General features: G+C 45.1%; 1 protein-coding gene and 1 long non-coding RNA gene across 3 annotated transcripts in view; both read right to left on the bottom strand.

Moving 5' to 3' along the window:
* The window catches only part of Fto (FTO alpha-ketoglutarate dependent dioxygenase), a 349,466-nt gene that overhangs the window by 147,424 nt on the left and 178,440 nt on the right, over positions 1 to 23,602 (bottom strand). The gene's annotated exons all lie outside the window — the stretch shown is intronic.
* LOC121135907 lies at positions 10,218 to 14,231 on the bottom strand. The gene is made up of 2 exons (XR_005873013.1): positions 13,499 to 14,231; positions 10,218 to 10,608 (listed from the first exon to the last, which is right to left on the bottom strand). It is a non-coding gene; the product is annotated as an uncharacterized LOC121135907 (long non-coding RNA).

Raw genomic sequence — 23,602 nt, 5'->3', positions numbered from 1 at the left:
CCTCTGCTTAGCTTATTTACACTGGGCATTCTTGTAATTTCAAAATGCCAACACCAGGATCCCAGAGTCACAAGATTTTTCTGCTTCCCCAGCTCCCTTCCTTACCACCACCAAAGAACTAACCCTGTCATCATGTGGACAGCAGCCCTCCTAACACTACACACTATGCACGCACAGCAGTCTTCTGCAAGGATTGTGTTTCCCCCTGCACTCACAAATTACAAAGCTATGCTCCAAGTGATACTGCGGGCTAAGGTTCAACTTGTGAAGAAACTTGGTTTCAGATGTTATCAGCCAGGAAGGCTATTCCCCACATCGGCACTGTCACAAACCCGGCCAGCCTCCCCTCTTCAAAAGTCCAGGGGTCCTTTTTCCTTTCCTCTTTTCTTCCATCCCCTCCCCCTTTAAGAAGAAAGGTTCTGAACCCACAGAGATAGCCTCAGTCCCATCAAAGAGAGGTCGATCTCAGGTCTTCCTTCATTTACTGATTGTCAGCTCAAGATGGCTCTTTTGTGTGGCCTCTGAAGCTCAATGCTGAGTGATGCCTTCACATTTTCTAAACTGGACGGGCACCACCAAAGATTTCCCTCACTCTTGGATCCACAGCTCAGCAGAACAAATAAACATTCCTCTCAGCCCCGTTGCCTCCTTTATCTCCCTCTCTGGAAGCAAGAGATTTTGGGGGTGCTAATGTTTACACAATGTTAAAACTTTCTTTCCCCTGTTTCCTGAATTTGAGAAAACACATCCTGGTTGACCTCGGCTAAGAGATAACACCAAGCCACCACTGGGTGCCACCTCTACTGGGCTCCAGGAGGCAGCTGTCTTCGGTCCCTTCCCCTCTCCTCCAGAGTCTGTTTACAAGGCAAAAGGGAGATAAGCTGGTCTTGGGGTGGGGTACTCAGAGGTAGGAGTCTTAAGAGGCTGCCAACAATGAAGCCTTTCATTCCCACCCAAAGGCACACTTGGTTCAGTTTGTCTCAAAGACCCGTCCCATTTGAATGGAGAGCTCACCAAATGTGCCCACCACAATATCCACTGTGGTATCTGTGGGCCAGAGAACTGGGGAGTTGAGGAGACTAATGGAAAATGTCTGAGGAGAAAAAAAAAGTGGAGAAATGATTCTTTAATGAGTGTCCTCAATTCCAAAGGGTATAAGTGATAGCGAGGTATTCCTCCTCAGGCTGCTGTAAATCCGCAGTGTGGCTTGCTGCATAAAGCAGTCAGCACAATGCGGACACGTACAGAGTGTTTAACTGATGGTAGAAATTGTCATGTATAAAAAAGATTTGGGAAAAATCACCAGAAAGGTGGAATGGATACCGATTTTAAAAAAAATCTTAAAATCCTTATGACTGAGAATGGTGGCGTATTTTCTTCCATAGAACACACACAGTGTCTGCAATTTCCCGTCCTAGTAGGGAAATCACTGCAGTCCATCTGCTGTCTCCCTAGCGTGGTCCAACATCTCAGGGCAGTTTTGTGCTCCATGGCTGCCATGCTGAAGTTCCTGGTGGGGTCTTGTGGGCGACGGCCTTTATATGTATGCCTCACCCGGGGTATTAGGGCTGGACTCTACTCCTGCTGCGGCTATGGTGTTTCAGATGGTGGGGAAAGAGCCTGAGCTTCTGTTTACTAAAGGAGGAAACGTGGAACAAGGGAGGAAGGGAAGAAGGGAAGAAAGGAGAGAAGAGGAAGGAAGAGAAGTGAAAGAAGGGAAGGAGGAGAGGGAGGGAATGAGAGAGAAGAGAAAAGAGAACACAAAGAAATGTGGGGGGGGGCAAGGTGAAGATGAAGAGGGAGAAACATGTTGTTTATAGAAGCCAGCTGCTTGGGCCTTGGCGCCAGCAGCCCCCCATCCTTCTATTTCACACCGCAAACCCGCTGCCCCCACTGGCACAGGTACAACTCAGTGTTGACTTCAGTGCTTCAGAGGGCCCTTGGCCGATTTGGTCCATGATTAATTGCCAAAGACATGGCTGGCCATATGGAACAGAGAAAGCATCAGGTAATTCATACTTGTGTGTGTGATCGCTTGGCCCTGTATTTTAATGCACAGGAAAGAGGCAGTACAGCACAGCCCTGGTGTCTTGCCCCCGACAGCCCATTAAGAAACCTCAGAGCACCTAGTCGGAGTTCCACTGCTGGCTTTTCAATAGCAGCCTAATAGAGGGGAGGCCAGGCTTCCCAGCTAGCCTTAAATCTTTCCCATACAGTACATTAACTACCGCCACTGAAACAACGGCTTCTTATGATGAAATGGGATTTGATTTCTAGACTCCGCATACTTACTGACTGCCTTTCCCCCCCCCACCTTTATGGAGTTTACAAAATCATTGTTCTTTCCTAGTGTTTCCCATGTAGCCTAAAAGATTGGCCTATGCCATGACTGCTAGTGCTGTCTACCTAATAAACTTGATTCATAGAGGGGTGAAAGATACGGCTTAATTATTCTCACCAAGACAGCCCCGGAGCCATGGCAGGGAGGACCCTGAAAACAAGAGCGAACCGCAGGTCCCCAGGAGGAGGGTGCCTCCGACACACTCTCATGATTCCTCCTCCCTCCCATCACTCCACGAAGAGACTGCTCAACATGGGCATGAATATCAACTCGCTTCCTCGGTCCGCGGCTGTGTGCTGACACGCCGTACCTGGCGAGGGGAAAGGCAGCACACTGGGAGCAATTCTGCCTCATCTTTACCTGCTACACCCTGCAGCCTGTGCACACGTTTCCAAGCAGTTTCCTTCCAGGGAATTTCTTTTTTCCATAGGCGAGTGGTAAAACGATGATACACTCAGTAGCTGCTTCTGTCAGCTGTGACACATGTTGGTAGTGATGACTTTGTTGACACTTCCTGCTAGAAAACATTTACATGGTGTCTTTTGTCCAATGTCGTTCCAGGTGCTGTAATTACCCTCCGACTGGAAGACACCATAGAGTTTGACTGCCTATTCATTAGCAGGACTGTAATTGCCTCCACTGCCAAATTGAGCTCCCAGACCGTTTACAGCTGTAAGCCAAGGGGACTATTGCCTCTCTGCTGGAATACACTGGCACTTTCCAGAACAAGAGACTCCACCAGTAAACAATGTCAGGAAACAGCAAGAGCAAGAGCAGCAAAGGAAAAGAGCCGCCAGCATGGAAATAGACTAAAGAATACGGCCATGAAAACACAAACCAAGACGTCTTCACAGACACGAGTCTTACCACTAGAAAACCATCTCATTTCGTTGAATTTTAGTATGTTCTATACAGTACGAGGATAATTCTCTCTTTGTCAGCTTTCACCTGCCCTCTTTGGGGGTGAAAAATGACCAAGAGACATTTAGTGGCCCAATAAGCAGTGTGCTAATTCATAAAGCTCTAGCATATTGGAACTGCAACAGTATCCTTAGCATATTTCAAATAAAAGTGTTACGTCTACTCCATACACATAAGACTTGTGTCTCTAAAGTCTTGCCCATGGAAATAAGCCCACCATAGCTGCAGAAGTTTCAGCACAGAAAACTAAGGGGTTAATCCACAGCACAGAACAGTGCGTGGATCTAAACATAAGCACGGCCACGCCTATCTATCTCCCATCATGAATGCTGGAATGGCAGCGGACTTCTTTCCAACTACTGTAGAGGTGCCTGGCCTTGTCATTTGTCTTTTTACCAAAAGCTATCCACTCTATAAATAAAAGCAAGAACCCTCCCAACCCCACCACAACACACACACACCCCTAATTTCCAGCCGCCACTCGTTAAGAATCTTGCTATACTAATCTGTTCATGGCTGAACTGCTGATTGAAGGTGAAGCGGTGGTTATACCTACATCAAGTACTAAGGAAGCGGACACTGATGATGTCTGGCCTAAAGGTGGCTGAGTGCCCTCCAGTCCCTGGGCAAGTGAAAGCTATCCAGCCAAACTCTCCATCAGGTTTACTCCCGTCTCCCCCTAAACATCAAGAGCACAAAGACCAAAGTGGTCTGTCATGCACACTGGATTATATGAAGTGTAAAACATTGTGGGAGAGGGGAGGAGGAGGCTTTTGAAAGGGAACTGGAAAAAGAAATCACACTTGCAAGAGGATCCAGCTGACAGCTCAGTCCCTAACTAGTGAGACGAGTGAATCTGTTTAGATGCTCGGTGAATGCAGGCCGAGCGTGGGCCCTTTGTCTGCGGACCTACAGTGTGTCTTTAACCCAACTGCTGCCTGCATCACTGAACATATGTTTTCTACACAAGAGCTGAAGCAGAAAAGGCTCTTTGTTATCATTCACTCTTTGTATCTCTCCACCCCTCCCCCTTCCACTCACCCATTCTTTCTGTGACATCCAAGCCAAAGCCCCAGTGGAAATTTTAACGGCTTGGGACAGGGAAGCCAGAGGCCTTCCTGCTCCCCTCAGGCTTGGAGAACTGTCCCCACAATGGCACTAAGGGCAAGAGCCACAGTCACCGGATGCATCTTCCTGCCAGGCTAAGGGGCATCTCACCCATGTTATCTCAGTTAAAGTAGCTATTGCCATGTGAGAGGAGTCTCCGGGTTAAATGTGGAAACTGAGGCACAGTGATGATGGGAGTTACTCTGCCCAGCTACAGGAGAGTTCAGTTTTAGAGACTTGCAGTTCAAAGTGTCTATGAACATTCAGCAGATATAAGTTTTAGGAAATCACCCTCCCCCTCTGGCCCACACACACACACACACACACACACACACACACACACATACACACACACACACACACACAGACCATCTTGTCTACATCAGATCTCCAGAGCAGCAATGCTACTGTTTGTTACATGGTAATATGCATTAGCTGCCTCTTTCAGCCTAGGACTCTGCTACTGAGATTTAGAGAAACAAAGCACATTGGCCAGTTACAGTACTGAGTCTTTTCTGTCTTAGTGACTTCCCCTGTTGCTATGGCCAAATGCCTGACTAAAAGCAACTTAAGGAGGTAAGATTTATTTTGGCTTATGGTCTCAGGAGACACAGTCCATAATGGTGGGGCAGTCATGGTGGCAGAAAGATAAAGTGGCTGGTCCCATTGTATCCACAATCAGGAAGCAGAGAAAGACAAATGCTTGTACCCAGCTAGCTTCTTTCTTTGTTCCTCCTCATTTACGGTGGGACTATAGTTCATGGGACGACATTGCACTCACACTCAAGGTGCCTTACTTCCTCCAATAGCCTTCTCTGGGAACACCTCGCCAGTCACCTAGAGATGTCTCCTAGGTGATTCCAAATCCAGTCAAGTCAGAAGTGAAGACGAAACCACCCCTTATGCTGTTTCCTGGGCCTCTTTCTCAGTATTCACAGTGCATATCTCTTAGATAATCCGTATCCAGTGATGCTTAGTGCTATCTAAGTAGTGACAGTGATGACGACACAAGAGGCACATCGCCCAGCATGCCAGACACTGCTCGTGCGCCCTGCACCTCTGAATCCTAGTAAGTCTAAGAGGAAGGAAATTACAGTGCTTTCGTTTACTGATGAAAGAAACGGAGGCTCAGAAAGGTTTGTAATTTGTCAAGTTCCTTTTACAGGTAAGCAGCAGAGCCACATCTAACTCAAGAGGCCAGAGGCCACCACAGGCCTCTACTTACTTGTATACTGCAAGTTGCTTTCTTGTATTATCTTAATTGTGCAAGTGTACAAAGCAGTCAGATGTATAAAGCCAGGCTCAGAACACTTTATAGTAGGCACACAGAACAGAGAACAAAGGAACCTCCTGTGTGAGGAATGATAGCTGAGTCTCGCCCCTCAGTGGTTACCCAAAGGTCAGAATACTTAGGCACCAGGAGCTTCTGGTTTAGTAGAGAATAGCTACACAGACAGGGTGGAGGGTGAGTGAGGGTGACAGAAGGTGCTTAATTAAGCTTTTAGGACAGATTCTGATTCCTGAAGTATGATTCTGCTCTATTAGAATGTCCTCTTCGCTGACTATCACAATGTCAGCAGCGTCATACGACACTAACCAGCTAAGCACTAACTAGTCTTCTTACTTGATCATGACAAGAAAAACTAAAACACACACCTGTAAGAACAAAGCCATGACTTACACATTATCACAAAAATCTAGCCACCTTATTTTTCTTAAGATTCCCAAAGTGAAAACTCTGGCCCACTATAATGAAATGGGTATTGACAATGTGATTTTTAAAACTCCAGACAATCTAGGGACAGTGCCATGAGCAGTTGCCATATCTGTCCTTGGAAAAGATCCACTCAATCAAATGCAGCCCCCATCTGTGAGCAGCACCATTTATGGAGACCTGGAGGTGCCTCACATGGACGCCCTGAATGGAGGGTGCACAGAGACGGACAGGCATGCACACTCTCACACAGTTCTGTGATAGAACTCTTTTGTATCCCAGTGCTGAGTGTAGATATGTACCATATACCCAGTTAGCCGTGTGATAGAAATCTTTAGCAGGGCTTCAGTACCTGTCAATGGGCACTTTATGTAGATTTTACTTATTAAAGTGTTACTAGTAGGCATGAAAAGAACAATCATGTCATACAATTGCTATGCAAGTCTTATCAGAAAGGGTTGATAACAGTAACTATCAGTTATTGAACAGTCACCAACTGCCATATCCTGTCCTGATCATTTCTCATACATTCCCAATTTAAATTCCTAGGACAATTCGGTGAAACGATTCAGTAAAATGGTTTTATTTTAATCATCACCACAATTTAAAGATAAGAAACCAAGACACGGGACATGGTTTAGCAAGTGAAGGCCTATGATGCACAGGCTTACAGATCTGAATTGGAAAGTTCCATCCCCAGACCCATATAAAAGTGGAAGGAAGGAACATACTCCACAAAGGGGTCTTCTGACACCCACATGCTCATACTGCTCATAACTATCAATAATAATAAGTGGCAATAAAACAAAAGCATTATATAACAGATCAAATTACACAGCTTGGCAGGTCTGATGCATGACATGGCAGCCCATTAAACCCTCCCAACTATTGTGTAGGTCAGTAGCATGAGCAAACTTATTCTGCACATGGTGACACCCAGGTTCAGGGCGTTGACACTGGCTCAGGAGCCAGAGGGGGAGTGGGAATGGTAAGGAAGACCATGTGGAATGATGCCAGGCTTCAGTAAGTGCCTAGTCTCAGTGACAGCCTGTGCCAGTGGGAGCAGGGGCTCTCTTCCTGACTTCCGGGAGTCTTACTTGCACACAGATCTAGTTCCCTTTCCTTTTGTTGCAAGAAATCACCCTGAAGAATGCAACTTAGAGGAGGCAGGGTTATGTGGCTCACAATCCCAGGCTACAGTACAGTAGTGCAGGCAGGAACTTGCAGTAGCTGGTCACATTCAGTAAGAGCAGAAATGACTGAGGTCACTTTTGTCACTTAGTTCAGGGTCCTGCACTTGAAACGGTGCTGCCCACACTCAGGGTGGGTTCTTCAGTTAACCCAGTTAGGAAAACTCCATCACAGGCATGTCCACACGCAACCTGACCAAGGCAATCCTCACTGGGAGCCTCTTCCCAGGAGATCCCACGCTGTGCCACACTGGGTTAAAAGTGACCACCACCAACACCACTTCTTAACGGAGAAAGGGAAGAGACTCAGGTCTGGAAACAACTACTCTACATTGTTACTTGAAAGGCTAAAAGTGTTAAGAATAATTTGTGGGTTTTTCATCTTTTCTCCCATTTTTAAACGCCATACATGAAAGAGATGCACGTATCATTGGAAAGACTAACTGCTGTTATCTGAAAGGCTATGAAGTCCTCACGTTTGGAGCTGGGTATGGTGGTGCAGCACTAGGGAGGTAGAAGTGGGAGAATCTTGAGTTTAAGGCAGTCTGGGGCTACATATTGAAATCCTACCTCAAGCTCCACCTCCGAAGATGAAGATGCGCTGGGGAGTAGCTCAGTAGTAAGGTGTTTGCGTGACACATGCTAAGCTAGGGTTCTATCCAAGCACCATATGTACACACACACACACACACACACACACACACGGGGTGGGGGAAGCTCTTCTGCTTGGCAGCTGCAATGCTGGTCATAAGTTTAGCATCACCAGCATCACCAGCCACAGCCCTCACTGGACCAAATGTGCAGCAGAGGCGGCAAGAATGCAGTTTCCTTCTGGCAGGAAAGAGCGTCCAGTGTTCACACAGCACTCGGGGTGGAGCATCTGTCACTTATTAGGATTTGTGTCTGAAGTTTTGGGGAACATGATTTTCAGCTCCAGACGCCTCCCTCACAAATTTATAAAAGAAAACTATCATTACACTGCATTCATTTTTCTTCAACAGTCCCAACTGGGATTTGGAATCAAAGAAACGATTATGGGTGGCTCATTGGGAACACAGAGGGGCTCGGCATATGAATGGATCCTGGGTGCCTTCATCAAGGCAGCAATAGGAACTAATCTGGGAGCCTGCCGTTGCCCTTTGGCTCATCTTTTAATGCAACCTAACGAGGGTGTCCTGAGATCCACTTTAAGGAAAAGCAAAAACCTCTTAAATATTCCAACCTAGATTGTTAAGCCCCTTTAAAAGCTACACACCCTAGTACACAGCACCTTGCTAAACAGACAAGGTCAGCACAGAGTTTAACCCCAGCTTTAGGGAGCTCCTGGGGTTTGCACACACTTGCTTTGACAGCCCCCAGGACAACAAAAGGCACACGGCTGCCGCGATGCACTCAGTGGCAGACAGCACCACGCTGCTGGCGTGCATTCCCACCGCACTCTGACTCGCCACACTCAGAACAGTTTCATGCTTTGAGAAGCAGATGTTATTGGCTCATCTTTGGGAGATAATTGCCTCTCCTGTCTTGTTTGGTGGCGATACACTTCATACCCAAAGATGAAACCAGTGTGTAGAAGCGTCAACGGGCGCAGCCCTTTCATGCTAAACTGGTCTCCATGAGACTGAGCAGGAACAGTTTCAATTTGCGATCTGGACAATGGGTATTCTGAAAGGATTAGAAAAATGGGCAACAACTGAACCTCCTCCTCCCTCCTGTGTTCGAGTCTACCACCTGCTGCGGCATTTTTGTTTCAGTAACAAAGAGGCCTTCATGTTTGAGGCTCATATTTAATGTTTGCTGAACTGGTCCCCTGAGTTTTGGTTAACTCTTAAGGAGAAAAAGAAATATCTCTTGCCTGACAAACAAACAAATACACCAAACTCCTTTCCTGGTTGGCCTCCACAAATCAATACATGGGTCTCTGTGGGCACATGGGCATCTGCCCAGAGACTGGAGGATACTCTATTTATATTTAATAAAGTATTATCAGTCAATAAGAGCTGCATGACATTCGCGATTTCATGGTCCACTACAGTAACAGGTGCTGTGGTGAACAGGAGTATAAAGAGCTCAGGAGAAAGGCGATCACTTCAGAGACATTAAGCGGCTTTAAACACTGACAGCAGAAAGGGAAAATTTTTAAGCAATTTGGTTGGGTCAGTAAAAAGTAGCAGAGGTCAAAGGAACAAAATGGTACCCAAAAATTCTGCCCATTGATAAATGATTCTACTGTTTTGTGGTTGGATGCAGGAGGCAAAGGCTAAACAAGTGTTGTGTGGAAACAGAAATATGCCCCCTTTGTGGGTCTTTTACAATAAGTTACTTCAGCTTGGTGAACGCTTGGGGCCCCCATTCTCCCTGTATCCGTGGCTGGGGTATACATTAATGAAAACAAAAGGGTCCGTTTTCATTGTAACCATGCAGAAGGGTTAAGCATTTGACCTTCAAGTATGGTGTGCTTGTGCTCAGTGGAAAGGTTCTTGACAATATAAACAAGAATTACTGCTGTTAGAGAAAGGGGACACAATTAAAGACAATCTTAGAGGCTTGTTGTACAGCTGTTCAAGTTTCGGCTCTGTCTGACCTCTAAGGATGCTACATGCTTAAGGGAGACGATTTAAGATATTTTAGTGAGTCCCCCACCATTCACCATTGCCAGCCTTCCACCAGAAAGACCTATCTTTCAGCACAAAGCACTTTCCACTAATGAGATTTTACGCCATGGTGTTTCCCCTCCACAACATTCGCCTTTCCAATCTTGTATCTGATTGTCCCATGGAGTAGCTAACGGCTGGATCCAAGAGTCTCCTGGAGAAAAACAGGGATCCTTCACTTTAGAAACCCCCCTTGTTTTGTTTTTTAGCCTGAAAAGCAAAATGATATCATAATTTACTTTCTAGGAGGAGGTATTCCTGAAAAATAGTCTTATCTTGCTCCACAACAATTTATCAGAAAGGCAATTTTCTTTGTTGTCGTTTATTTTCAATTTACAGATGAGTGTGCTGAGACAGTCCCACCACAGTTGGAAACAGGCAAACAACAAAAGTATGGGAGTATATTTCTCTGAGACATCAGAGAAAACAGAAATTCTAAGGTAAAAGACTAAGTCCTTTGTCCACGCTGAGGGAAACACCCCTGTCTTCCTGTTGTTTGATCTTCTTGGAGTCAGCAAAACACTCTGAAATTCTTCCACAAATAAGAGAGGGCCTGGGAAGTGGCCGTGGGAAGGTGTTGTCCCCTCTGCAGCAGGACAATGCGGATAGCTGAGGCACTGAGGCTGACCCACAGGGTTTTAGAGGGGCAGAGCAGGGCTGCGGCTCTGGGTGAAGCTCTGGCTGGGAACAACAGGCCAAGTGCAGTTAGTAGCAGGGCAATGGCAAGTTCTGCTTGTCAAACACACTTTAATCTCTAAAGTCGCCGGCTTTGATGTTGCTCCTAGCAGAAAACCTACACAGTCTGCAAGATCTGCAGTATCTCTAGCAGGATACTCCATGCTCCAGGGCTTTCTTCTGAGATTAGGGTCTAATCACTGATGTCCACTGTGTCTGACTTTTTTTCCCCTTACCTCTGACTCATCAAATACATCAAAAATTATTTATTATTTTTGTTTTTCTATTTTTTATTTAAATTAGAAACAAGATTGTTTTTACATGTCAATCCCAGTCCCCTCTCCCTCCTCTCCTCCCCTGTCCCTCACTAACTTCCTATCCCACCCCCTTTCTGCTCTCCAGGGAGGGTGAGGCCTTCCATGGGGGATCTTGAAAGTCTGTCATATCCTTTGGAGCAGGGTCTAGGCCCTCCCCAGTGTGTCTAGGCTGAGAGAGTATCCCTCTACGCGGGGTGGGCTCCCAAAGTACATTGGCATGCCATGGATAAATACTGATTACTAGCAGAGGCCTCATAGATTGCCGGGGCCTCCTCACTGACACCCACATTCAGGGGGTTTGGATCAGTCCTATGCTAGTTTCCCAGTTATCAGTCTGGGGTCCATGAGCTCCCCCTTGTTCAGGTCAGCTGTTTCTGTGGGTTTCACCAGCCTGGTCTTGTCTCCTTAGCTCAAAACTCCTCCCTCTCTGCAACTGGATTCTAGAGTTCAGTTCAGTGTTTAGCTGTGGGTATCTGCTTCTGCTTCCATCAGCTGCTGGATGAAGGCTCTAGGATGGCATATAAGGTAGTCATCAATCTCATTATCAGGGAAGGGCATTTAAGGTAGCCTTTCCACTACTGCTTAGATTGTTAGTTGGTGTCATCCTTGTATATCTTGAACATTTTTCTAGTGCCAAATTTATCTTTAAACCTATAATGGCTCCCTCTATTATGGTATCTCTTATCTTGCTCTCCTCTATCCTTCCCCAGACTCAACCTTCAGGCTCCCTATTGTCCTCTTCTCCCCTCCTCTTCTCCTCTTCTCTTTCTTCTAGCTCCCTCACCCTCCTTCCATGCTCCCAATTTACTTAGGAGATTTTGTCCCTTTCCATGTATATTTCTCTTAGGTTCCTCCTTGTTTCCTAGTTTCTCTGGTGGTGTGGATTATAAACTGGTAAATCTTTGCTCTATGTCTAAAATCCATATATGAGTGAGTGCATACCATGTTTGTCTTTTTGTGACTGGGTTACCTCGCTCAGGATGGTTTGTTCTAGTTCCATCCATTTGCCTGCAAATTTCAAGATTCCATTGTTTTTTTCTCGCTAGGTAGTGGCTCCATTGTGTAAATGTACCACATTTTCTCTATCCCTTCTTCAGTTGATGGGCATCTAGGATGCTTCCAGTTTCTGGCTATTACAAATAATGCTGCTGTGAACATAATTGAACAAGATGTCCTTGTTGTATAAATACACATCTTGTTGTATATGTCTAAGAGTGGAATTGCTAGATCTTGTGGTAGACTGATTCCCATTTTCCTGAGGAATCTCTATACTGATTTCCAAAGTGGCTGTACGAGTTTGCACTCCCACTAGCAGTGGAAGAGCGTTCCCCTTTCTCTACATCCTCTCCAGCATAAACTTTCATTGGTGTTTTTGATTTTAGTCATTCTGTCAAGAGAAGATGGTATCTTAGAGTTGTTTTGATTTGCATTTCCCTGAAGGCTAAGGATGTTGTGTCAATCAACCATTTTAGACTCCTCAATTGAAAATTCTCTATTTAGTTCTGTACCCCCAGTTTTTAATTGGATTATTTGGTGTTTTGGAGACTAGCTTTTTGAGTTTTTTGTAAATTTTGGAGATCAGCCCTCTGTTGGATGTGGGTTTGGTGAATATGTTTTCCCATTCTATGGGCTGCCATTTTTGTCTTGTCAACTGTGTCCTTTGCTTCTCAGTTTCAGGAGGTTCCATTTATTAATTGTTAATCTCAGTGTCCGTGCTACTACACCAAACTTTTATTCATCAGCTCAAGTTCATTTTGTAGGGAACAATGCTGTTGGATATGGTTCAAACAGTGAAGCCATCACCATTATCCTACAAATGCAGGAACATCCCTTTTTGAAGAGTCAGCTCCTAAGGGAGATGACAAAGATTGACTAAACATGGCTGTATTAATCTTGGTATTATGAAAAAAATCACACAATTCACTGCTTCAAATGAAAGGAGGAGAAGCAAAAGAGATGGGGAAGAAATAGTCGCCTTTGCCCACATATCCAAGGCAACTGAGCACTCAACCATCCTAAGTCACATGGGACAGAAGCCAAGGGCCACTTGAGGCAAGTTCACCAGAAGCAATGAAAACAACCACTGGCATTTCATCAATACTTCCTTCCGGAAGCTGCCTCCTCCTCTTCCCCTAATCACAGGTGAGGATGGTGGATGAGGCCAAGAATCTGGTTGCTAGCTTTGCCTAGGTCATGGGTCATTCTTAATCCCAGTACTACTTCAGAAATCTGGACAGTTGGGATCACAGAATGGCTCTCTTCATCTGAACACAACTGCCAACTAATGACCCTGGGCATGCTTGGTCCCATCGATGAGTCTGTGAGCCTGATGAAGTCTGAGGACAACTCATTTGCCAGGGCAAACACAGATCATTCTCTTTTGCTAAAACAAAAGGTTAGATAAGAAAGGAATGCCTTGCACTGGCTTCTAAATGCGCAGGTTAACAAAAAAAAGTGCATTCTTGCTTCTAAGACTGGAGAACAAATGCCTTCGATGTCTTAGCTATAGCATGCTGAAGGAAGATGCTCTCTTCTCACTGAGGCACCTGTAAGTATTAAACCAAGACCACCACACCCACCGGGAAGAGGAAGTGATGAATACGCCACCAGTCTGCAGATTAGCGGAGGCAGGAGCGTGACCCAGGCATCCTGGCTTTTGAGTGCACAGCCATCTGAGAGAGATCACTCCTTGAGGTTGCCTCGGGACACACATAACTGTAAGTGAGGTTTTACTCTAAATTGCAACAATTTGATCTTTCCCCTAGTACCCCCAGCAACACTGTAATAACACCCAACATTTCCCTCTACCTCTATACCCTAGATATACACTTGTGAAAAAAAATGAAGGTAGGTTTGTCCCTTTGGGGGTCAGTTTCTTCCATGCAATTTGCAACAAAACGCACCTTGGATTTTAAGAGAGCTATCCTGTAGTTACGATATTGATTTTTCATTTTGCTCCACAAATTCTACCACAACTTTATAACTGATATACAGCATCAACAGTTTCCTTGGCCTTAGAGACCAAATTAATCACAAAATCAACAATCTGTTTTTTATGCCACAGAGTTCAATGTTCATTTTCAACATAAATTGCAAAGTCACAGCCAGAGCCTGGTGCAATTTTGGAGATGCATTGCTAAATTGCCTCCCATTTGTGATTTAATACAACAATGGTTTTGCAAATTAAAATGTTTAGGGCTTTTAGGTCAGCCTCTATTTTCCTCAGGTGTGGGCGACTGCATGTCCCCAGGTTTCTTTCTGCAGGAACAAACCAGGGATAAATGGGCTTCTTGGCAGGCACCTCAGGGTGACCTATAAACATCACTGGCAAGAGAACTGCTCTGAGAACCCCCCACCCCGGCCCCCACGCCACCCCCTCACCCCAAGCAGGTCACAGAATCCTGCTGAGGTTCCCCATCTCCCCATCTTATCTTCTGACAAGCCTAGCACTCTTCCCACGCTGACCATGACAGTGGGCTCATTCTCGCTTCTCTCAGGAGATTGACAACGTTAACCCCGACTCCTCTGCTCACATCTACCACTACTGTCAGACCATTCCACCAGCTGTTTATGCTAGATATATCCCATACTTCACTTCATTGAGCGTTTGGTTCGTTTTTTGCTTTTTGTTTTGTCTTGTTTTTTTTTTTTTTTTTTACTTCCCTTCTCTTTCTCACTTCCTTTATTGTAGCTTCTATCTCAGTGTAGAAGACTGCCATGTGTTTGGTGTTTTCACACTTGAGTTAACACAAAAGAACATGCCTGGTACACAGTAGGCAATGATTCATGCCTACTGGAGACACTGGCCAAATACCCAAGTGTACACTAGACTCTGATGGTCTCAGTGGGTTCTGGACCAGGATCTTCAGTTCTTTGTTGACACTCTGCTGGCTAGTCGTGTGTTCTCCAGTGTGGCACATGGAATAACTATCCATCCATCCATCTATCCATCCATCCATCCATCCATCCATCCATCCATCCATCCATCTATCCATCTATCCATCCATCCATCCACTCTCTACACTGTCACCTTCCTCGTCTCTCAAGGTTATTAGACAACTGATGGTGAAGTTTCTCTTACCTATAAAATACAAAACTAATTTCTCCCCATGTTATATTCCTTCCACTGCTGCCTTTGTTATGTGTCATGGAAATTTCTTGCAATAGGTCTTCATGGCCAGTCTCTCTTCTCTGAAGCTTATCCACTGTGCTGTTACGGTTATCATTTTGACTCCAACTCCCACCACTGTCCCCAAAACAAAGGCCAATCATCTAAGCATGCCATTCAAGGCTGGGTCTCTTGTTTTAGGTGTCTGTCTGCTTCCCCCTTTCCCTCTCTGCTACAGCTAAGTACCAGATACACATTCTTTGCTTGCATGCCCTCCTACTCCCTTTGCTTTATCCAAAATAGCCCCATCTCTCCTCCAGAATTCACCAAATCTTTCCTTTGGATTCACCAAGGCACAACCCAATGGCAGAGCCTCTTCTATGAAGTCTTCAAGTTTTTCTGTCTGTTCTCCAACTTCTCTGTTGGATCATATGTTGGCACCCCACACATCATGTCTTTCTTTGCTTAGCATACACACAAACAATGAGCTTTCTCTAAAGCTTGGCATATTAAACTTAAAAAAAAAGTAATGGTTGTCGATTGGTTTGAACTGGGGTCATATTTGGACGTTGTGTCCCTCTAGTAGATACCAGATAAACTTGAACTACAATTTAACGTAACCCTTTACTGACTTCTAGAAGAGAACGGAACAACACGGAGATGGGAACCTGGGTGCTATTCTAGGGTTTCTGGGGAAAGCCAGAAGGACAAGCTAACTTAAGCTCACACAGAAAAAAAAAAGATACTCTTGTAGGCTCAAAAGGTTCCCACATTTCTCCCTTATGCAAAGACATGTTTATAAACACAGGAGATTATAATAAAACTCATGTGAGAGACAAAAACTCAAGGTTGGCAAGTGTTTATATTCTAATCAGGACAACAAGTCACTTCTCACTGAGAGAATTCCAACTCAGTCAGCATGAAGATTCTTGTACTTGTGCCAAGGGCCCTTCCCAGTGCCAAAAGTACATCCCAGTCTTTCCAAGCAAGAGGACAAGGCTGGGCACCCACAGAAGAGTAATAAAAACAGCTTCTAAAGAATGCTCCTGAAACCAGTGTCCACAGACCATATGGCTCTACACACTAAGGCATCCTGGTCCTTGACCTTGTCAGGTGACCACCAACCCAGGCAGACTGAGAGCTGGGTTACAGAGGTAGGCTATAGACCTTTCTGACAGGAAACCTAGGGCCAGAGTTCCTGGAGTGGCTGATATCTGGCACGGAAAAGGAAAATGTAACACCCCCAAGAATCCTGGCCTTTCTGAATGCCGGGGACAAGTGGCATTTGGAAGATGCTGAACTGAGGAAGGAACACAGGAGGGCATGGCTGATGTATCTCCAGTGCTCATCTCTCAAGCACACTGAAGCCCAGACAACAGCTTCACTGCAAGGTTTCCCTGGAAGGCTGAACACTGAAGACATGTTGCTCTACAATGAAGTCTGGATGGTGGCTTCACTGCCTGGTCTTTGTGGAACAGGTGAACAGTACGCACAGTGAAAATCTGATGGCTGCTGTCCTACTGAAGTAACAGTAGCCAATGAACATTATGGAATTGGCCCAATTCTAACAAATGGTAGGAATCTGTGCAAGGTAATCGAATGGCATTTCGAGTTGTAGTTGGTACAGATAAAAAAAAAAAAACAATTCTCTGTCAAGGAGCAGCTAATGAGATGCACAAATCATTTGCCCAAAATCACATCTGCTATTCCCATGCCTCTGGAGGCACTAGATCTTCATGGAACAAGGAAATGCTCCTAAGGCCTGTCTGCCAAAGATACCCAAGGCCTCCAGATAATCCGTGAGCTGCCAAGGCTGGCTTCCTGAGGATGACGGTAGAATCGGAGTCTGGCAATTTGATCTAGTCAGGAGGTCAAGGGAGTCACACCTGAAAAATGACAGTTTGGCTTGGTGGGAGACGACATCTCAGGAAGAGGAAAGGTACACAAAGACCTGTGCTCCCACGGACTGGGAAAGGACTGCAGGGCAGACTCTCCAGAGTGAAGGGGGGAAGACAGCACAGGGGACTGGGGATGAAGCAGATGTGGAACCCAGTGGTAAGTCTATGAGGGAGAGTCCGACCAGACCTGCAGTTAAAAACATTACCCTGCTGCTGTGTGAAGAGTTCCTGAAGCCATCAGGCAAGCACTGCAATACCAGGGGCGAGGGGTAGTCCTGGACAGGCTAGCAGCAGAAAGCAGAAGATGCAATAAAGAGACTAAGGTGCAGAGAGACAGCTCAAGAAGTTTCCACATACAACACATGTCATGCAGAGAGCTGAACAGCAGCTCCATTTCCTAATGAGACTAGTTTGAGCAGTCATGGGCTGTTTTAGGAACTTTGAAAGGGAACCTATATTTACCCCTCCCCCATATCTATCTCTACTTGTCAATGTATTTCCTGATTTTTAGATTAACTCAGAGCTCTCTGGCATTCTACCCACCCAATGTGTCCCTCTGCATGCCGTGTGTCATTACTGCACCAACATCAACCTTTACCACACGTAAGAATTAGAAGTACAGCTTTTCCTCCTGGGCGCCTACTCCAGCCCACCGCGGAATTAAAGAAAAACAGCAGATTGGATGCATTTGTGCTGGGCTGAAGTGAAAGGGCCTTCCTGTTCATTTGCTAATTGGTTCACTTATTCATCCATTCACTCAAATCTGCAGCCTGCCAAAACAATATCAACTGGGAGCCATGACCTAGACCAGGTAAATCGGTGTCTCTGGAGCTGGTGGCCAAGCAGTATTTGGAAAAAAGTTTCCTGGGGGATCCAAATATGCAGCCAAGATGAAGGACCCAAACAGCTGAGGAGTCTTACTTGAAGGGTTAAACAACCACACATCCTAATGTTGACTCTCACTAATGCAGGGAAATAACATCCCAGAAAAGTTTGAAAAAGATTTTAGCAACTGATGCTTTTAACTCAGGGAATTCGGGCACTCAGAGTAAATCAAGAAGAAGGGACAGCAGGACATTGGACAAAGATCATGTGCAAACACGCACACAGAAGGGGCAGCCAACATACCCTGTACCACAGGCTCCCAGTTCTGTTTGGTTCTCTTTTTAAAACTTTTTAAAATTATTATTAATTTATTTGTGTGTGTGGAGGGGTGGTGTTAAATGGAATGGGTCCTTGAAGCATGTTCTTAGGGACTTTTGTCTTGTCCTTAGCCCCTTCTTTCAGCTTTCTAGTTGATAGGAGGTAAGCAGCCTCCTCTGCCATGTGCTCCTACAACCATGATATTCTTTTTTGCCTTGGGTCCAAAGCAATGGAGCTAGCCGACCTCTGACTGAAACCCTTAGCCAAAATAAACTTTCCTCCCTTAAACTGATTCCTCACCAGTATCACTGTCACCACAGTGGGACATTTTACTAACATCACAATCCTAATTATCTGAGTCATGATGTATGGTTGTCCATGGCCCTGTGTGTGTGTGTGTGTGTGTGTGTGTGTGTGTGTGTGTGTGATCGTGTGTCACTCCCCAACTCCCACCCCCACCCCTGGTTTTCTGGAAACAACCTCTTACCTAGGAACTAGGAACTGGCAACTGTGTTGTGCACGGTAAAGGCTTCAAGCTGCACTTTTGCAGCAAAGCAGGAAAAGGCCCAGAATAGAGAATAAACAGTGTTTAAATAATTCTAATGAAGACTGACGGGGGGGGGGAGGGAAGAATGGCCAAGAAGGCTCATCATATCAGAAAGTAACAACCGAAGCTCAGACCTGAAATGTGTCCAACAGTAACATAACTTTAAACAGAAAATCAGGCAACAGGCATGTCTCTTCCCATCACTCTCCACCAGTGAAAACAGAATACCAAGCCTTAGGATTTGCAAGGGGGAGGGCAAAAATTAGCTCTACCTATAGGGCTCGAGTTGGCCCCAGTAGCATTACCAGATGTCATGCTAGCTGCACTCAGCTGGCTGACCCAGCTAATTCAATGACAGTATGCAGAGAGAGATCTTTCTGACACTTTCCAGTCACAGCATGCACGATAGCTCCCTATTAGAATCCTGGGATCTTACCTGGTTCTTTGATGACAATAATGTAAGTACTGTATAGCGGATGTCATTATAGCAACTAAGAGAGCAGGAACCTCAGCCAAACTACAAACCCCAGATCTGCCACTCATTAAGTATGTGACATGGCAAGACACTCAACAGTTTGAACCCCAACTTCTTCATCAGCAAATTAGAAAAATGCAAACATTCTTACCAATTACAGTTGTAAAAAGTCAAAAGATATGGTAATAGACTGTACTAGTGAAGATGCAGGAAATGGTACTGTGCCACATAAGCTCTAACACACACATGCACGCACGCACGCGCGCGTGCGCAAACACACACACACACACACACACACACACACACACACGCACACACCCATGCGCACTTGACTAGAAACTCCATGAATGGCCATATGACACTCCCTCCCCTGGCAATCTTTTGTCCTGTCTTGTTTTGGAGAAAGACTCTATGTAGCTCTGGCTGCCTTTGGACTCACAATCTTCCTGACTCCACTCCATGACTTCTGGGATTCCAGCCTGTGCCGTACATGCAGCTGATCATCTCTCTTAGAATTAAAAGTGTACACCTTCTCTCTCTGCTTCCTGTATGTGGGTGAAAATGGCATCAACCAGCTTCCTGCTCTCCATATCTTGATTTTCCTGCTTGTTGCTATGTCTCCCTGCCATAATAAACTTCATCATCTGGAAGAGTAAGACAAAGCAACCCCTTTCTTCTTTAAGCTGCTTTTGTCTGAGAGTTTCATCTTAGTAACAGAAAAGTAGACAATCCAGAAACTAGTGCTGAGAGTGGGCTGTGCTTCTATTATTTATGCCTTTCAACTATTACATGGAAGACCTCGGAACTTGGAATTGAAAAAGCCATTGAATGTCTCACGGAGAGCTTAATTGGTTGCTGTAGAGAAGACGGTGGTGCTGGGGAAATGCATACACTGGAAGCCTAGTTCATGAGGGTTACAGGGAGGAACAAGGAGCAACTGGGTTAGGGGCCATTAGTGTGATATTTTGGAAAGATTCTGCCTCCATTTTGCCCATGTCCTGAGAACTTGTGTGGGACTCATTAAAAAGCAATGGACTGGGTTTAGAGACATGGCTCACCAGTTAAAGAGCACTGGGTGTTTTTCCAGAGGACCTGGGTTCAATTCCCAGCCCCTACATGATCTCTAACATGGTCTGTAACTCCAGTTTCAGGGTATCCTACACCCTCTTCTGGCCTTTACAGGAACCAAGCACACATGTAGCACACAAACATACATGCAGGCAAAACACCCATACACAGAAAATAATTGTGGATTACCTAAACAATACTCTTAAAAAAATAAGAAAGGACCAATAGGGAGCTCCATTCAAGTCACATGCTGGAAGGGACTATCACTGTTAAAGATAAGTTGCACTATGGGTACACCTCTGGCCTTTCCTACCTAGATGGACTCTGTCTGGAACAATATGCCCAAAGAAGCCCTTTCTTCCTTAAAGACTACAATAAAAAACTCACGTGTTTTAATCTAGTAATTCTACTTCTAGGTATTGCTATGATTTCAAATGTTACAAAAAGACTGATTACTACATTATTTGTGAATGTGGCAACTGAAGATAATAGAAGACTAACCAAATAAATTATGAAACCATATGATGAGAGCCATGTCATAATTTAAAGAACATACAAAACTGCAAAGATCTGCAATGTAATATCATGTGGGGGCTGAAATGATGGCTTAGTGTCTAAGAGCACACACTGCTCTTGCAGAGGACCTGAGTTCAGTTCCCAGACACATGCCAGATGGCTTTCAGTGACTTATAATTCTAGCTCCAGAGGACTCCAACACCTTCTTTTCATCTCTGTGGGCACCAGCACCCATGTGAACATTCCCTGACACATACCCATAATTTAAAATAAGTCTTTTTCATAAAAGATACAATGTGTTACAAAACCAAAACTGTATACAAACTCTTAAGCATGCAGAGTATCTCTAAAAAGGTCTACAAAAAACTAGGAATAGTGCTAGCCTCTGAGGGAGGGAAATGGGTGATGGGGGGGAGCAAGGGAGAGAGAGCGCCACTCTTCACTACAGACAGTTCCAGCTCAGGGTTCTGGGACATAGAGTAGCCACACCAAGTACTCACCTTGCCAGCCAGAGAAGAAAATGGCTCCACCAGCATGTTGTGGGTTCAGGGTACACTGAACCAATGTCTCTTCTACACTAATAGGGTGGGAGAATGTTCCAGAGGAACAGCTTCTTGGTTATACTTTGCTATAGCACACAGGAGGCAGCCGCTAACAGTACGGGATGGGCTCAGCTCCTGTACAATTGGAACTGTCACCGGGAAATGCACGCTCCACACCCACTATGGTCTGGCTCTGTGTCCCCAGACAAGTCTCTCTGCCCTTCTGAGCTCCTCTTTTCACCAAAGGAAGAGGTCAAACAATCTTCACTTGAGTTGCTCATCAGAGCACGGTACCCAGGCACGAATGTCACCTAGAGTGATGCTCAGCAAGATCAAAACACAGAGTAAACGACACGGGCAGGCCTTGGAAGAAACTAAACAATACCAAACACCTTTGCTACCTGTTCCTGGGGAACAGGAAAAATAAAGGGATATCAGAGAAGAGGAATTTTCTGGAAAGCATGAACCCCATTTATTCTCCAGAAAATTACCCTATAGGGTAACTCATAAGGGTCCTGGTAAAATGGAAACAGTAGCCCTATAAAGTCACTCCTGTCTCATTATTATCAAAGGAGAAAGGGTCTGTTTAATTAACCCAGACCTTAGCATCCCAAAGAGAATCAAAATCATCTTCAGATGCTCATGGCTGAACAGGCTGAGACTTAGTGATCACTCAGGAATGGACAACCTGTACCTTAGAAGGAACAACAGCAGCATGGAGAGGGACAAAAGTCAAGTCAAACAAAGACCCACAGGCAACGAGAGGGACTAGAAGGAGCTGGCAGCCATTTCCATTACGGACACCGCCTCAGTCTTTCAGGCAGTGCCACTAAGGTGCCAGAGTGCAATGGCAGAGCGCAGTCCCTAACAGGAGCTGGCAGCCAAAGGCGGTGGCGGTGTGAGAAACAGCCCATTCTGTCCATCCTGTCCTATTACCATGCCTGCTATCCTGAACCACATCGAGGGACTCATGCATGGCCTTTAGCGATATTTCACATTTTTTCTCTATGCAGTACTGGGTCCTCAAGACTGTCACCAGGACAAGACACAGAGGAGATGCCATTTCCTCCACCACAATCCCAACAGTGAAGGGTCACGCTCACACGCACACACACGGTAAGATGTGCCTCTGGCCAAGGTTTAAAATTACTATTCTGGCATTTACTTAATGGAAGGGAAATAGAAAGACGCTTGGTAAGAAAAACTACCCATTTGTAATTCATATTCCAACAATGCAGAGTGCTTGTTAGCTGTGGTTAGGGTGCAGACTGATTGTGGAATTGGGACAAATAATGTGATCTGACTTGTTTTCCAGGCAAAACCTTTGCAAACACAAGATAAACTAGTTTTCATTTTATTCCTAGTTGCACATACTTGGTTGGCACTCTGCTCCAGATGACTTTGACAGTCATTAGGGACGAGAGGGTTGTACTTCACAAAAAATGCATCAGGACAAAAGGGTCCATACTAATCTTTCTCATCTTATCTGTCGCTACCTGACTCACACAAAACAAACTCCACAAAGTCTAATCAAGTCTGCAAGCATAGAATGTTTTCCTGCCTACTGCATCTCTGCCCTCACCATCTTTGACTATCTCCCACCCGTCTCCATCTATCAAAATCCTCCGTTTTCCCACAGGCCTGTGTCAGCCTCTGCCTTTCTCCTTTGATTTTCCTCCCGCTGAATTACTTACTGCCTTGTGCCTTATCAGCCTGGGAGACCTAAGTCCCAGCTCTTTGTACAACTTCCCTTATCTGGACGACACGGAGCAGAAGTATGATTAAATGACCAGATGAAGACAGAACATTTCTCTTCTGATGTCACAATATTAAAATAGATTTAAAAGAAAATTATTGTCCAATTTCCAGGTTATCACTCATATAAATATCTGAGTAGCATGGAATTATAAAAAGTAAGTACAGAAGGTTAGTATCTGAATTGTCATATTTGAAATATTGAAATTAAGTGCCAACATATTGCCCGTTTTATGAGAAGCTTTTTCAATTTCTAGTTTGTTTTCAGACCAATCAATAAGAAAGGTCAAGTTCCTTTAACGCTCATATTAGCACCCAAAAATATAATCAAGGTTATTCCAATCTAGCCAGAAAATTCTGGTTAATTATCACAGCTAATAGAGTCAGATTTGTTCTCTCATTAAAGAAAGAAGCAGCTAATAAGAACGATCCTAAAAGCCCCACAAGGCGCTCTGTGCAACTTCATGTAGACAGTCTGTTTATCTGGTCTCTGGCTGAGGATGAAGGGACAATAGATGGTATACTCAAAATAACATCACAAGACCTGGGCATAAGCAGCAGGCAGACACACTCATTTTTTTCCTCCTTCCTCCTCAACAAAGCGGCTGTGGAGGGAGGGGTTTACCTCCAG

This window comes from Mesocricetus auratus, unplaced genomic scaffold, assembly GCF_017639785.1.
Source record: "Mesocricetus auratus isolate SY011 unplaced genomic scaffold, BCM_Maur_2.0 Super-Scaffold_100045, whole genome shotgun sequence".
NCBI lineage: Eukaryota > Metazoa > Chordata > Mammalia > Rodentia > Cricetidae > Mesocricetus > Mesocricetus auratus.
This window is presented reverse-complemented; position numbering and strand designations above follow the sequence as displayed.